Raw genomic sequence first — 15,966 nt, 5'->3', positions numbered from 1 at the left:
GTTTTCATAATTTCAGATCACATTTATTGGCCTACCTGGAAAGCATTGTATTATGTGCAAACAAACAAAAAAATCATAAACCTATTATGTATAACTATCAGTTGTCTCAGAAACAATTGAAAGATATATTCTGTTGCTTTATGTAATGGAATAAACACTTTAGAATGACTATAAGAACACTGAGCACAGAAAAGAAATCTTAATCCTATACTTTTTAAACTGCGGCAGGAGATCAGATAGTCCTTGGCATACAATTTTCTGGGATAGACAGAGGACCTCTAGCTATGCATGTACACAAATGGCACAACTATGACACAGCCAGGGGGTGGGGATTGGCTGTGTGTCTATGCAGTTCCCACTGGTTGGATTCTGACCCTTTCAGTATGCACACCTTTTGTCACTTCCTTCTAATCCCTGCAGTCCTTAGCATCACTGTTGTGAAGTGTCCCCAAGCCTTTGGAACAGTGGGAGATGGTACTGGGGCTGCAGGGATGGGTAGAATCAGCAAAAGTATTGCTCTCTCTGCTGTCAGGACATTTCCCAAGTGGAACTCCACACAAGGACTGCTTCTACTACCAGGAACAAGTCTAGATCCAACCCAAAGTGTGAGGCAACCCTTAGTTTTTTTAAAAAAAAACAGGCAACTTGGGAAATGGTGTTGCCACTGGTGGGCCTTGATTTCATTTTGCAGCATTTGCTTGTGTTTGCCATGGCTGTTTCACCTGTCAAATTTATTTGCTGAACTGAGAATTTACTATAGTTTTATTTATTTATTTTATTAAATTTATATAAGGCCCTATACCCGCAGGTCTCAGGGAGGTTCACAAGATAAAAAATACAATATAACACAAAAGACATTGTTATTTTACATAAGAATATAATTACAGAAAATAGTTACTGTATGGGAGGCTATAAATGAAAACTAGGATGAGTTTTGATTGTCATACTCCATTGTTACTTAGTGGTTAATGGCCATTTGCAAATCAGCCAGATCAGTTTGAGTTACTTAGACACTGACTTCTGAATGAACAATTTGAAAACTCAAGAGACATTTGTCAGTGCTGCTGCAGGTATATTTGTGTGGTGTTTGGGTTTATGATGCTAAATATATAGCTATTTTATTTTAAACATTATCGAGTAGTAGTTTATAGTGATACCTTAAATCCAGAATTTGGCCTATGGGAAGAATTGTAAAATTGTATAGCAATACTTATTCACTTCCCAATCGGCTCTTTTTATTGTATTGATTTCCTAAATGAAACATGTATTTGTGCTATATGTTTCCTTTTTGTAAGTTACACCCAGGTGGGGGCAGGGGAAATCCCTAAATGGCCTTGTGCTTCTTACTTATTTTCCTAAAGTTACATGGTTATTAGCTATTTCCTAATGGGTTTCGAAGACTACAGAATTCATAAAGGGAAACTGAATTGTTCCGTCTTCATAAATAAGCATGATGCACTGAATCTAATTGGGGGCTGTGGTGTCTGTATGTGTATTAGGAATGCACAGAAAAATGATAATGGCCACTTACCCTGCTTGTGAATTGGTGGCATTTGCACCTCATTGTGGTCTCTCTCTCTATCCTGGGGGCGGGGTGAAAACTATATCTTCACTGCCCGCCTTTGGGTTCTCCCTCGGCTGGCAGCTTTGGACGACAGCATAGCCCACCAACTCTACATCTGAACTGCCCAATTGTGGGGAGGAGCCTGGGCACAGGCCAGAGTCAAGAGGTCTTCACTCCAGTTCAGCACCCGGGAATAAAAAGTGACTGTGTCACTCAGCACAGTCGGCTGGAGAGCATCTCTGGGAAATTCATATGTTGTCTGAGAAAATGTTTCATTGCAAATTCAACCTCAGAACAAATGGGATTTCCAGAGAGGTGCTAAGAAGGAATAGCAGGCATGGTGGGGCAGGACCATAGATTACCCTCCCAATGGTGGCATCACTCCCTCTTACCTGGATTGCATGAGCCGGGTAGCAGTAAGGTGCCATCTTGCTGCTGCCCTGCCACACCCTTGCACTGTCCAGATAGGCATCAGTCACACCTAAAACTCTAGGTGTGGTATCCAATATACTCAGATATCACAATAGGCCTATTGGAATCAATGGATTAAAGCACTAGGTGTGACATTCAGCATTAGTAATACTCAGAGTAGACCCACTGAAGTCCAGTGTGACTAACATTGGATATTACCGTAGTATTCAAAAGAAACTGGAGGTCACCTGAAACAGCCTCTGGTAGCTGTGTAGAACTCAGGACGAAAGGGAGAAACACGCTAAGAGGAAGGGATGTTTGGCAAATCCTCACCATGATCAATTACTGCTCGGAAACCTATGTCCCCACTGTGGAAGGACATGCGGATCCAGAATTAGCCTCCACAGTCACTTATGATCACACCATTAAGACCGTATTCATGAAGACAACCTTACTCAGTCACGAGTGATCGCCAAAGAAGGAGAGCTCTGTGTGCTCAAATGCCTTCACAAATTAACTGAGAAACAGCTCCTGTTCTCAAAAAGAGCAGAGCCCCACATAGAACATATTGCAGTAGTTCCTACTTCAGCTACCTATTATTGCAGCAATCTGATTAAAGCCTGTCTCATCAAGACCAATCCAGCTGGTAATTGGAATGCTTCTCTTTTTTCTCTCAAGGCCTCTTGTTCTAGCCAATTGTAGTTGCAGTCACCACCAGCCCATCCTCAGGTGCCAAAATCGGATGGGCCGCCCCTGGTTGCAGTGCCACTACTACTGGGGTTTAGGAATTGAGTGTGCTCTTGCTCATACTCAAAACTACTTTATCCACATTTTCCCCCAAAATTTCAAGTCTTAATCTCCTCTCACATACACTTTTCTACCCAAGAGATTAAAATCCAACATCATACCCAACAGAACAATCTAGTGGTGTGGGCAAATTACTCTGTGGTAGATTTTTCATTTGTTACTTATTATTCTACCCTACAGTGAATAGCTAAAACGTTTTCTGTCCTGTTATCCATCGTTCCATTTCAGTTAACCTGCACTTCTTTCAGAGCCTGCTAGAAGCATACTTTCTCCTTCATGGATCACTGCCTTGCTGTGGCAAAGGGGCTTGAATAACTCAGAGAAGCTATGAGCTATGCCGTGTAGGGCCACCCAGGACGGACAGGTCATAGTGGAGAGTTTTGACCAAACGTGATCCACCTGGAGTAGGAACTGGCAAGCCACTCCAGTATCCCTGCCAAGAAAACTCCATGGACAAAGACAACAGGCATATAAAAGTTATGACGCTGGAAGATGAGCCCCTTAGGTCGGAAGGCGTCCAACATACTACTGAGGAAGAGCAGAGGACAAGTACAAGCAGATTCAGAGCTGATGAAGTGGCTGGGCCAAAGCCGAAAGGTCGCTCAGTTGCAGATATGCCTGGAAGCGAAAGGAAAGTCCAATGCTGTAAAGAAAAATATTGCATAGGAACCTGTAATGTAAGAACCATGAACCTTGGTAAGCTAGATGTGGTCAAAAATGAGATGGAAAGAATGAACTAAAATGGACGGGAATGGGCGAATTCAGTTCGGATGACCATCATATCTACTACAGTGGTGCCCCGCAAGACGAATGCCTCGCAAGACGGAAAACCCGCTAGACAAAAGGGTTTTCCGTTTTTGAGCTGCTTCGCAAGACAAATTTCCCTATGGGCTTGCTTCACAAGACAAAAACGTCTTGCGAGTATTGCGATTTTTTTCGCTTCCCCCCCTTTTTTCTAAGCCGCTAAGCTGCTAATAGCCTTTTAGCCGCTAAGCCGCTAAGCCTTTAATAGCTGCTAAGCCGCTAAGCCGCTAATAGCGCTAATCCGCTAAGCCGCTAATAGGGTTGCTTCGCAAGACGAAAAAACCGCTAGACGAAGAGACTCACGGAATGGATTAATTTCGTCTTGTGAGGCACCACTGTACTGCGGTCAAGAATCCCATAAAAGAAATGGCCTTGGAGTTCATAACAAAGCAGTGCAAAGGCTAATAGAGCTCTGTCAAGAGAACAAGCTGGTCATCACAAACACTCTTTTCCAACAACACAAGTGGCGACTCTACACATGGACATCACTTAGATAGGCAGCATCAAAATCAGATTGATTATATTCTCTGCAGCCAAAGATGGAGAAGCTCTATACAGTCAGCAAAAACAAGACCTGGAGCTGACTGTGGCTCAGATCATCAGCTTCTTATAGCAAAATTCAAGCTTAAGATGAAGAAAGTAGGAAAAACCACTGGGCCGGCAAGATACAATCTAAATCAAATCCCTTATGAATACGCAGTGGAAGTGAGGAACAGGTTTAAGGATTTAGATTTGGTGGACAGAGTGCCTGAAGAACCATGGGTGGAGGCTCGTAACATTATACAGGAGGCAGCAACGAAAACCATCCCAATGAAAAGGAAATGCAAGAAAGCAAAGTGGCTGTCCAACGAGGCCTTACAAATAGCGGGGGAGAAAAGGCAAGCAAAATGTGAGGGTGATAGTGAAAGATACAGGAAATTGAATGCAGATTTCTGAAAAATAGCAAGGAGAGACAAGAGGGCCTTCTTAAATGAGCAGTGCAAAGAAATAGAGGAAAACAATAGAATGGAAAAAATCAGAGATCTGTTCAAGAAAATTGGAGATATGAAAGGAACATTTCATACAATTACCATAATAAAGGACAAAAGTGGTAAGGACCTAACAGAAGCAGAAGACATCAAGGTGGCAAGAATACACAGAGGAATTATACCAGAAAGATATGGATGTCTCGTACACCCCAGGCAGTGTGGTTTCTGACCTTGAGCCAGACATCCTGGAGAGTGAAGTCAAATGGGCCTTAGAAAGCACTGCAAATAACAAGGCCAGTGGAAGTGATGGTATTCCAGCTGAACTGTTTAAAATTTTAAAAGATGGTGCTGTTAAGGTGCTACACTCAATATGCCAGCAAGTTTGGAAAACTCAGCAGTGGCCAGAGGATTGGAGAAGATCAGTCTACATCCCAATCCCAAAGAAGGGCAGTGCCAAAGAATGCTCCAACTACCGCACAATTGTGCTCATTTCACAGGCTAGCAAGGTTATGCTTAAAATTCTACATGGCAGGCTTAAGCAGTATGTGGACTGAAAACTCCAAGAAGTGCAAGCTGGATTTCAAAGGGGCAGAGGAACCAGAGACCAAATTGCAAACATTCGCTGGATTATGGAGAAAGCTAGAGAGTTCCAAAAAAATCTACTTCTGCTTCATTGACTATGCAAAAGCTTTTGACTGTGTTGACCACAGCAAACTATGGCAAGTTCTTAAAGAATTTGGAGTGCCTGGTCACCTCATCTGTCTCCTGAGAAATCTCTATGTGGGACAAGAAGCTACAGTTAGAACTGGATATGGAACAACTGATTGGTTCAAAATTGGGAAAGGAGTACGACAAGGCTCATCTGCCTGTTAATCTAACTTATATGCAGAATTCATCATACCAAAGGCTGGGCTGGATGAATCCCAAGCTGGAATTAAGATTGCCGGAAGAAATATCAACAACCTCAGCTATGCAGATGACACAACCTTGATGGCAGAAAGTGAGGAAGAATTAAAGAACCTTATAAGTCAGTCCTCAGGGAATGTGCAGGCGACCTTGGAACGGACAGCTCACGGAAGAACCCCGACCAAACCCAAGAGGAGGCGTGTAGTGGTGATAGGGGATTCCCTACTGAGGGGAACAGAAGCAGTGATCTGTGGGCCTGACAAGATGTCTCGGGAAGTGTGCTGTCTCCCCGGGGCTAAGATCCAAGATGTAACTGAACGACTGCAAGGAATCATAAAACCCACTGACGAATACCCCTTCCTCTTGGTTCATGTGGGAACCAATGACACTGCAAGCAATAGCCTCCAGAAGATCAAAAGAGACTACGAGGCTCTCGGCAGGAAATTGAAGCAACTAAATGCACAAATTGTCATCTCGTCTGTCCTCCCAGTTGAACGACGTGGCCCAGGGAGAGAGGGGAAAATAGTGGAAGTGAACAGCTGGCTTCGCAAATGGTGTAAACAGGAACGGTTTGGATTCTTAGATCACGGACTGCAGTTTCTTGAAGATGGACTTCTGGCAAGTGATGGGCTGCACCTCACAACGGTTGGGAGAAATGTTTTTGCCAAAAATCTCAGAAACCTCATCAGGAGGGCTTTAAACTGACTAATGTGGGGGAGGGAGACAGTGCTCCTGAAGGTAGGAGTCTATCAATTAATGAAGATGATCATCCAAATGTCATAGACCAAATGGAGCAAACAGCACGCGGACCTAGTGGAGGGAGGAAAAAATCCTTAAATAAGAGACACGGGGGAATGATTAATGGACTTCAATGTCTGTACACTAATGCGCAAAGCATGGGAAATAAACAAGATGAGCTTGAGCTCTTGGTACAGCAAACTAAATATGACATAATAGGCATCACTGAAACCTGGTGGGATAAGTCCCACGATTGGAATGTAATAATGGAGGGATACAATCTATTTCAGAGAAACAGACCAGACAAGAAAGGAGGAGGAGTGGCGTTATATGTCAGGGGTGTGTATACCTGTGAAGAGATCCAAGATTTAGAACCTCAAAGCCAAAGTGAGAGCATTTGGGTCAAAATTAAGGGAGAGAAGAATAACAGAGACCTCATTGTAGGAGTTTACTATAGATCCCCAAGCCAAATGGAGGACATAGATGATGCCTTCCTGGAACAGATGGCCAAGCATGCAAAAGGAAGGGAGATAGTAGTAATGGGGGACTTCAATTACCCGGATATTTGTTGGACGTCAAACTCAGCCAAGAGCATAAGGTCAAACAGATTCCTCACTGGCCTTGCAGACAACTTCATTGTCCAGAAAGTGGGAGAAGCAACAAGAGGAACAGCCATTTTAGACCTGGTCCTAACCAATGTTGATGACCTGGTTAGTGGGGTAGATGTGGAAGGATCATTAGGCGCGAGTGATCATGCTCTTCTGAAGTTTACTATACAGCGGACAGTAGCAGCCAAGCATACTAGGACTCAATTTCTTGACTTTAAGAAAGCCGACTTCATAAAACTTAGGGAAGTGCTGGGTGAGATCCCATGGACAGCAATACTAAAAGGAAAGGGAGTTCATGATGGCTGGGAGTTTGTTAAGACGGAGATAGTAAAAGCACAACGTCAGGCAATACCAATGAGATGAAAACATGGAAGGTGCCTAAAGAAACCAGGGTGGCTATCTAAAGAACTTTTAACTGAATTAAGATTAAAAAAGGATGTGTACAAAAAATGGAAAAGGGGGGAAACCACCAAAGAGGAATTCAAACAAATAGCCAGCACATGTAGACACAAAGTCAGAAAAGCTAAAGCACAGAATGAACTCAGGCTTGCTAGAGAGGTTAAAAGCAACAAAAAAGGCTTTTATGGGTATGTTCGTAGCAAAAGGAAGAACAAAGAAACAGTGGGGTCACTCAGAGGAGAAGATGGTGAAATGCAAACAGGGGACACAGAAAGGGCTGAACTCCTCAATGCCTTCTTTGCCTCAGTCTTCTCCGATAAAGAAGACAATGCCCGACCTGAAGAATTTGAAGCAAATGATTCAGCAAAGGAAACACAGCCCAGAATAACTAAGGAGATAGTACAAGAATATTTGGCTAGATTAGATGTATTCAAGTCTCCAGGGCCAGATGAACTGCATCCAAGAGTATTAAAAGAACTGGCAGATGTGATCTCAGAACCACTGGCAGTCATCTTTGAGAATTCCTGGAGAACAGGCGAAGTCCCGGCAGACTGGAGGAGGGCAAATGTTGTTCCTATTTTCAAAAAGGGGAAAAGAGAGGACCCAAATAATTACCGCCCAGTCAGTCTGACATCAATAGCAGGGAAGATTCTGGAGCAGATCATTAAGCAAACAGTCTGTGAGCACCTAGAAAGGAATGCTGTGATCACCAATAGTCAGCATGGATTTCTGAAAAATAAGTCATGTCAGACTAACCTGATCTCGTTTTTTGACAGAATTACAAGCCTGGTAGATGAAGGGAACGCAGTGGATGTAGTCTACCTTGATTTCAGCAAAGCATTTGACAAGGTGCCCCATGATATTCTTGTAAAGAAGCTGGTAAAATGCGGTCTTGACTATGCTACCACTCAGTGGATTTGTAACTGGCTGGCTGACCGAACCCAAAGGGTGCTCATCAATGGTTCCTCTTCATCCTGGAGAAGAGTGACTAGTGGGGTGCCACAGGGTTCTGTCTTGGGCCCGGTCTTATTCAACATCTTTATCAACGACTTGGATGATGGACTCAAGGGCATCCTGATCAAATTTGCAGATGACACCAAACTGGGAGGGGTGGCTAACACCCCAGAGGACAGGATCACACTTCAAAACGACCTTGACAGATTAGAGAACTGGGCAAAAACAAACAAGATGAATTTTAACAGGGAGAAATGTAAAGTATTGCACTTGGGCAAAAAAAATGAGAGGCACAAATACAAGATGGGTGACACCTGGCTTGAGAGCAGTACATGTGAAAAGGATCTAGGAGTCTTGGTTGACCACAAACTTGACATGAGCCAACAGTGTGACGCGGCAGCTAAAAAAGCCAATGCAATTCTGGGCTGCATCAATAGGAGTATAGCATCTAGATCAAGGGAAGTAATAGTGCCACTGTATTCTGCTCTGGTCAGACCACACCTGGAGTACTGTGTCCAGTTCTGGGCACCACAATTCAAGAAGGACACTGACAAACTGGAACGTGTCCAGAAGAGGGCGACCAAAATGGTCAAAGGCCTGGAAATGATGCCTTATGAGGAACGGCTAAGGGAGCTGGGCATGTTTAGCCTGGAGAAGAGGAGGTTAAGGGGTGATATGATAGCCATGTTCAAATATATAAAAGGATGTCACATAGAGGAGGGAGAAAGGTTGTTTTCTACTGCTCCAGAGAAGCGGACACGGAGCAATGGATCCAAACTACAAGAAAGAAGATTCCACCTAAACATTAGGAAGAACTTCCTGACAGTAAGAGCTGTTCGACAGTGGAATTTGCTGCCAAGGAGTGTGGTGGAGTCTCCTACTTTGGAGGTCTTTAAGCAGAGGCTTGACAACCATATGTCAGGAGTGCTCTGATGGTGTTTCCTGCTTGGCAGGGGGTTGGACTCGATGGCCCTTGTGGTCTCTTCCAACTCTATGATTCTATGATTCTATGATTCTATGATTCTATAATGAGGGTGATAGAGGAGAGCGCAAGATATGGTCTGAAGCTCAACATCAAAAAAACTAAGATCATGGCCACTGGGCCCATCACCTCCTGGCAAATAGAAGGGGAAGAAATGGAGGCAGTGAGAGATTTTACTTTCTTGGGCTCCATGATCACTGCAGATGGTGACAGCAGTCATGAAATTAAAGGACACATGATTCTTGGGAGAAAGGCGATGGCAAACCTAGACAGCATCTTAAAAAGCAGAGACATCACCTTGCTGACAAAGGTCTGTATAATTAAAGCTATGGTTTTCCCAGTAGTAATGTATGGAAGTGGGAGCTGGACCATAAAGAAGGCTGATTGCCAAAGAATTGATGCTTTTGAATTATGGTGCTGGAGGAGACTCTTGAGAGTCCCATGGACTCCAAGAAGATCAAACCTATCCATTCTGAAGGAGATCAGCCCTGAGTACTCACTGGAAGGACAGATCCTGAAGCTGAGGCTCCAATACTGTCCTGAAGGACAGATCCTGAAGCTGAGGCTCCAATACTTTGGCCACCTCATGAGAAGAGAAGACTCCCTGGAAAAGACCCTGATGTTGGGAAAGATTGAGGGCACAAGGAGAAGGGGACGAAGCTACAAACATGAGTTTGACCAAACTGCAGGAGGCAGTGGAAGACAGGAGTGCCTGGCGTGCTCTGGTCCATGGGGTCATGAAGAGTCGGACGCGACTCAACAACTAAACAACAACAGAAGCATACTTTGGAAAATCAAGACTTTCTGTGGTAGTAACATGAGTTGAAAATTAAATACTCTTGTCCTCAATTCAACATCTGATGATTTATCTTAGTTCAGAATCTGCACATTGTGTTTAATGCGTAGCACAAAACTGCATCTCTTGCTTTTCTTAATTCCAGTTGGTGTGTGTATTGATATCAGGTCAAACCATGCAAGAATGGACATTTATCCCTTCCTTTTTCCAGCCACAAGGTCCACCACCCTGAAATTTGCCCTTCCCAGTGTAGCTAGGAAAGATATAAGATAAACCTTGCCTCCCTGTGCACTTTTATCCTGATAACAATCTCCCATCCCACCCCAGCATTAAGAAAAACAAGACACCCTGCTACACACAGTGCATTAAGCCTAATGCATAGTTTACTTTTGTTTTCATTTTCTTTGCTGTGGTTAGAAGATTAAGAACCATCCTTTTAATAAATGCACACAAAATAAACACACAATAATGTCTCTGTCATGCTGTGATCTACTATCACCCTTAATGTCTACCATTTGTGGCAGAACTAAATACCAACCTAATTTTGGCCATAACGGAAGAATATATTACTGGCTTTAGACATGGCCTCCTGCTCTCTGCTTCCCCTTGATTGCTTCTTTGGCATGCTTCCTGACAGTAATTATATTCCCAAGTTATAAAGCTCTCAGCTGAGACTTAATGACAGCAAAAAATCTTATAAGGTTTACTGGGTAGTGATTTGACCTTTCCCCTGCTAATTTGTTTGTTTCTAATAATGCTGCACTTCCAGTTCAGTGGGCAACCTTTTTTTTTTTTTAAGGCATGAGTTTTTGTTCAAGCACTCTTTGCAGCAGTAATTGGCAGTGAACGCTGAATGGTTGAGCTGGTTTGGAGAAACCAGGCCAACCTCCCTTACAGGGCTGTTGCGAACACAAAATGGGATGCCACCCTAAGTTCCTTGGTAGGCAGGGTACAAATGTAGTAGTAACAATGCTAGGCTTTCTTCCATCCTTAGAAGTGACTCAGCTGTGGGCAGCAAATATACAGGTGCCACTCAAGGGCAGCTGGGCATGGGTCACTGCCGATACATTCTGTGTAATCCTGTCCTACTTTTTTGACATAGTTCCATTTAGTTTCCATTTAGTTTAATTTGTTTCTCAGCAGAACATGGAAGTTTTTGTTGTTGTTTCAGTATTCCCCCCGCGCGCACACACATACGCACGCACGCGCGCACACACACACACACACACACACATATATATGCTGCTATTATTAAACAGTTTCTAAGCTCTCTTGGTGCTGTACTCTTTAAAGAACAAAGACACAAATTTGACTTTTCTCTTCAAAATACCCATGAGTGGTGACTGAGAAAGGACTGGGATCTTGCTCACATATATTTTGGAGAGGGAAGCTGCAGTTCCTGCTCCCTTCATAGGATAATGTGTTGATGCTGAAATCCCATCCACTGAAAAGCCATCATTTAGACCAGGGGTCAGCAAACTTTTCATCCACTGTCCCTCAGTCCTTGTGGGGGGCTGGGCTATATTTTAGAAAGGAAAAAAAGAACGAATTCCTATGCCCCACAAATAACCCAGAGATGCATTTTAAATAAAAGCACACATTCCACTCATGTAAATCACGCTGATTCCCGGACTGTCCGTGGGCTGGATTGAGAAGGAGATTGGGCTGGATCCGGCCCCCGGGCCTTCTGATTTAGACAGAAGGACCCCCTTCCTAATAAATGTAATATATGATGTTTAGTTACTTCTTCTTTAATTTTTACAGACACCGGAACCTGTCCTTCTTTTAACCTGGTTAATTGCAATACATTTGCAATAGATTTGTCTGTATTGTTTTTAAATTTATATTTCTCTTACCACAAAAAGGGAAGACCTAAGCACAGTTGTTTTTCACTTGTATGATTGAGCTACCATTAAACATGCATCAGTAACTTCCCTGCTGCTCTTTTCTGTTCTGACACCCACCTTGTGGACTGCCCTGCGGAGCAAAGGGAGTGTCATGCCCAATCATTAAATTGCTTCAGGCAGCTGGTGAAGACCTTTGGCTGAGTTATCTTCTTATAGCTTAGTGTGGTGTTTTGACAGCTATTCTGTAATCCTAAATTTTGTGAAAAACACTTTCATGTTCATTTTTTGTTATTTGAGTTTAATTGGGGAGTGGATTTTTTTAAATACTGTTATTATCTGATCTGTTAGCCACCTTTGATTCCTCTGGGAAATCAGAAAAAAGTTGACTTTGTTAAATAAAGAAAATAAATTCTGTATCTGCACTCTGTGTAGGAGTGCCTCTGGTGAATTTTTGGAAGGTTCAGCTGATACAAAATGCAGAGACCCTGTTGTTAGCAAGTACTGACTGTGGAGAGCCTATTTCACTGAATTTGAAGAAACTATCATTGGCCTCAGATTGTTTCCAGGTTCCATTTAATGTGTTGGTGATGGCTTTCAAATCCTAGATTCAAGATACCCAAGGAAACCACCGACACCTAATCCTTTCCTCCCCTCCACGTTTTAACCTTTGTACCAGGCCATCAGTTAAGCTCTGGCCTACACATATGAGGTTGATGAGTAAAATAAGCAGAGCTTTTTCAGCACTGGTCCTAACTATTTACTATTTATGCTGCTGAGCAGAATTAAGTTATATGACAGTATGCCATATAAATTGCACTTTTCTGGAAAGGTTTATGGCCAGTTCCTATGTGACTTTTTATTTTGTTTTTTACCTTATGTGTGAATGCTTAGGCATGAAAATATACACAGGCACCACATCCAGTGTGAATCACAGCCATGTATTTTATTCTCCATATTTGTCCTGAAAGCATTCATGAACAGCAATCAGACCCATATGTATATGTTTTAGGACTAATCAGAATAATAATGCACACATGCATGTGTTATGTTTCATATGCTGCTCATGCTTTGGTATTGGAACCTAAATAAAACAAAAAGACTCAAAGGAACTGACCTCTAGTTTTCAGAGTGAACAATGTAGACATTTACGGTATAAATTTATACAATATGTTCTTATATAACTGCTGTGCACTAGGACAGCTTCAATTGACTTTTGAGGGTTTGTTTGTTTTTTAGTCATCAGAATCCAGCTATTATGTATGAAACCATAAATCATTTAGCACAATGCCTAATGATCCATAAAGAATGTATTATTCAGACTGCAAAAATGAGCTGTTTCAGAAATGCTTAATGCCCTTGAATGACAACATCTCTTCAAAGCATGAACTTCGGTTACTATATTAGCATATAATTAATATTCTCCGGTTTCTACCTATAACACAGAAAATGTGTCTATACTGTTACAGAGTACTTTCTGTGCATGTGAATATTTTTCAGCTAAAATTAATTATCATGAGCTTCCCATCTTTAATAGAACCAAAACAGCACATCCATAGTAAAACGGTTAGCTCAAAACTGAAGTCAAATTTAGACTGAAAAGCTCAATAAAACAAATAAGCCAAGGGCTTTGCCACAAAAGACTTGTAAGGTATTTTGTAGCAATTGTTTGCATTGCTGAAATTCATGGTCTTGGTCCCCTATGACTGAGGGAGCACTTGCCCTTATATTAACTCCCATGTCAGCTTTGATCTTCTTCTCTGGTCCTGCTTCATGTGCAAAGTATGCAACCTTAGCTAGAAATGCAAACATAGAATCATAGCATACTTGCAAAGAAGTGATACCATCTAAACTGCCCGCATGAAATAGGAGCCCTCTGCTTATTTTCCCCATTTTCCGATTTCCTCTGTGACAAGGATGGGAAACAACTCCCATTATTCCTGACCATTGGCCACTGACTGGAGCAGATGGGAGCTGAAGTCTAATAACATCTGGATGACCACAGGTTCCCAATCCCTGTTCTGTGCCAATCTGTCACAAACAATAGCAACATTTTAAAACCTAATTATCATCTCATTCACTTGCCAGAGCAAGGAGGGTCTATCAATTATCCTGCCACTTGAGCAGATAATGTTATTGTTCCTGCTCTGGAACTGCTCTGTACTCTATCTCACCACTGCTTTGACAGTTTAGATGGTATCACTTCTTTGCAAATATGCTATGATTCTATGTCTGCATTTCTAGCTAAGGTTGCATTTCAGTTTGATGATCTTTTGCTAAAGCTCAGCATGTTTTCGAAGTTGAACATGGACATTAAAAGTAAGCACCATTTATTTCAATGGCGCCTCCTCCCATGGTATTGCACTTAAATAGATCCTAATAACTTCGGTATTATGCTCTGTGGAGCATGTGTGTGTGCAACTAAAATAATATGATTGTAGACTCTCCTTGTGGTGCAGTTATGACGACTGTCACAATGAGCTCCTGTACTTCAAAATTTATTGCTACACTTCCATTTGAGGTTCATAACTCACCCTCTCTATTTCAAAGGGATACCAAATGCATATTTTCCATTTGGTCTTTATCTCACTAGCTAGGTTGTTTGTGCAATTCAACTGATATTGTTCTTTTAGGAAACCATGTACTCATTAATAAATGTATTTAGCAATAAATGTACTGGAAACTCACATTATATTTTCTGGTTTGTAGAATTTGGGTTTTTTCCCAACTATCCCCCCCCCCCAACTATATCACCACTAATAAATGCTGACATTGAAAACAGCAATTTTTTGTTCCATTAGTAATGTTTTGCTTACAATGGAGCACATTAGCAACTGGAGCAAGTCACATTCAACCTTCAAATTAGGGACATTGTAAGGTAACAAATCCATGGGCATACATTCTCAGAATGCATTTGGAAATGATTGAATGCTAATCAAGCATCTGCTGATCTATTAGTATTTCTTAAATTGCGAGGACAGCATTGCAGTTTTGCAAGACCATGGCCTGAGTGTGTTGCAGGGCAGTAAATAACTCATCAATCATTGGCATGAATGACATGTGGTCTAAGAATGATGAATAAGTGTTACATAAATCAAGTGACAGCAGTGATGCTGTCTGGAGGTCTCTTAAGTGAATACCCCTAAAAGGATTAAATCTGCTACAGGAAAATGTGCTATGCTTACCAAATGGAAAGTTGCATTAAGCTGTATTTTTCTCATTTGCTAAACGAAATCTACAGTTTCCTGCTGCATCTTGTTACCATTTCACACAGCATTAACCAAATAATTAAAGCTGCTGGGAGCAAGTAGAAGGATATGTATGTTACAAGACAAAGTGCCTTAACCATATTTGTAAAGAAATCAGCTGAATATTGAAAGTAAAAAACTGTGGGAAATTTTTTTTTTTTAATGAGAATGTGCTTGTAAAAATGCAAGAACTCTGGATTAGGGCTTCACACTTTTTTATATAAATGTGGCTACATTATGTTTCTCTAAGAATGCATGAGTTTAGCAATCAACTAAATTTGTTGGCATTGATTAGCAGTGTTTTGACACCCAAGGCTTACTATGGCAACCTGTAAAAATAAGGCACCAAAGTGCTATTTAATTAACAAGTATTAATTATCCATTTAGAACTTAGATTGTGACAGGATTTGACATGGCAGAATTTTATAGTTAATTTTCAGAAGATGATGGGTTTTGTGACTGTGAGAAAGGAAGGTACGGTAATTTTGGTATTCTAATGTAATAGTAATACTATCATCTTGTGGCTTTTTTTCTTTTATCCATAAATTATTTTAACTAAATGTAAAAATCTCAAGCGGAATTCTTCAGCCATTACATCCTGATGAAGTTGTTTCAAATTCTCTATAAAGGTTATATTTTTCGTATTTGTCTGCTTCTCCCATTGTTTTTTACATCAGAAATATTAAGTTGTATTTTTATGAAAGTGTGGCTTGTAAATATTTAAATAAATAAATAAAAGAAGTAACTTCAGACAAATGCATAGTAGTATTTTATACATGTTTGAAGATATTGCTTTCTATGATGAGTTTAGAAATTGGTTTTCATAGAAAATATCTTCTTCGGTGATCACTCGTAGCTGAGTAAGATTGTCTTCCATAAACACAGTTTTAACAGTGAGTCTGGAAGTGACTGTGGAGGCCAGTTCTGGATCCACACA

General features: G+C 41.5%; 1 protein-coding gene across 2 annotated transcripts in view; it reads left to right on the top strand.

Moving 5' to 3' along the window:
- LOC309528039 (SAM and SH3 domain-containing protein 1-like) overlaps window positions 1–15,966 on the top strand; it is a 540,262-nt gene that overhangs the window by 228,086 nt on the left and 296,210 nt on the right. The window lies entirely within an intron of this gene.

The sequence above is a fragment of the Podarcis vaucheri genome (assembly GCF_965113315.1).
Source record: "Podarcis vaucheri genome assembly, chromosome: 3".
Classification (NCBI taxonomy): domain Eukaryota; kingdom Metazoa; phylum Chordata; class Lepidosauria; order Squamata; family Lacertidae; genus Podarcis; species Podarcis vaucheri.
Note: the sequence above shows the minus strand (reverse complement) of the source record. Positions and strands in the feature narration are given on the sequence as shown.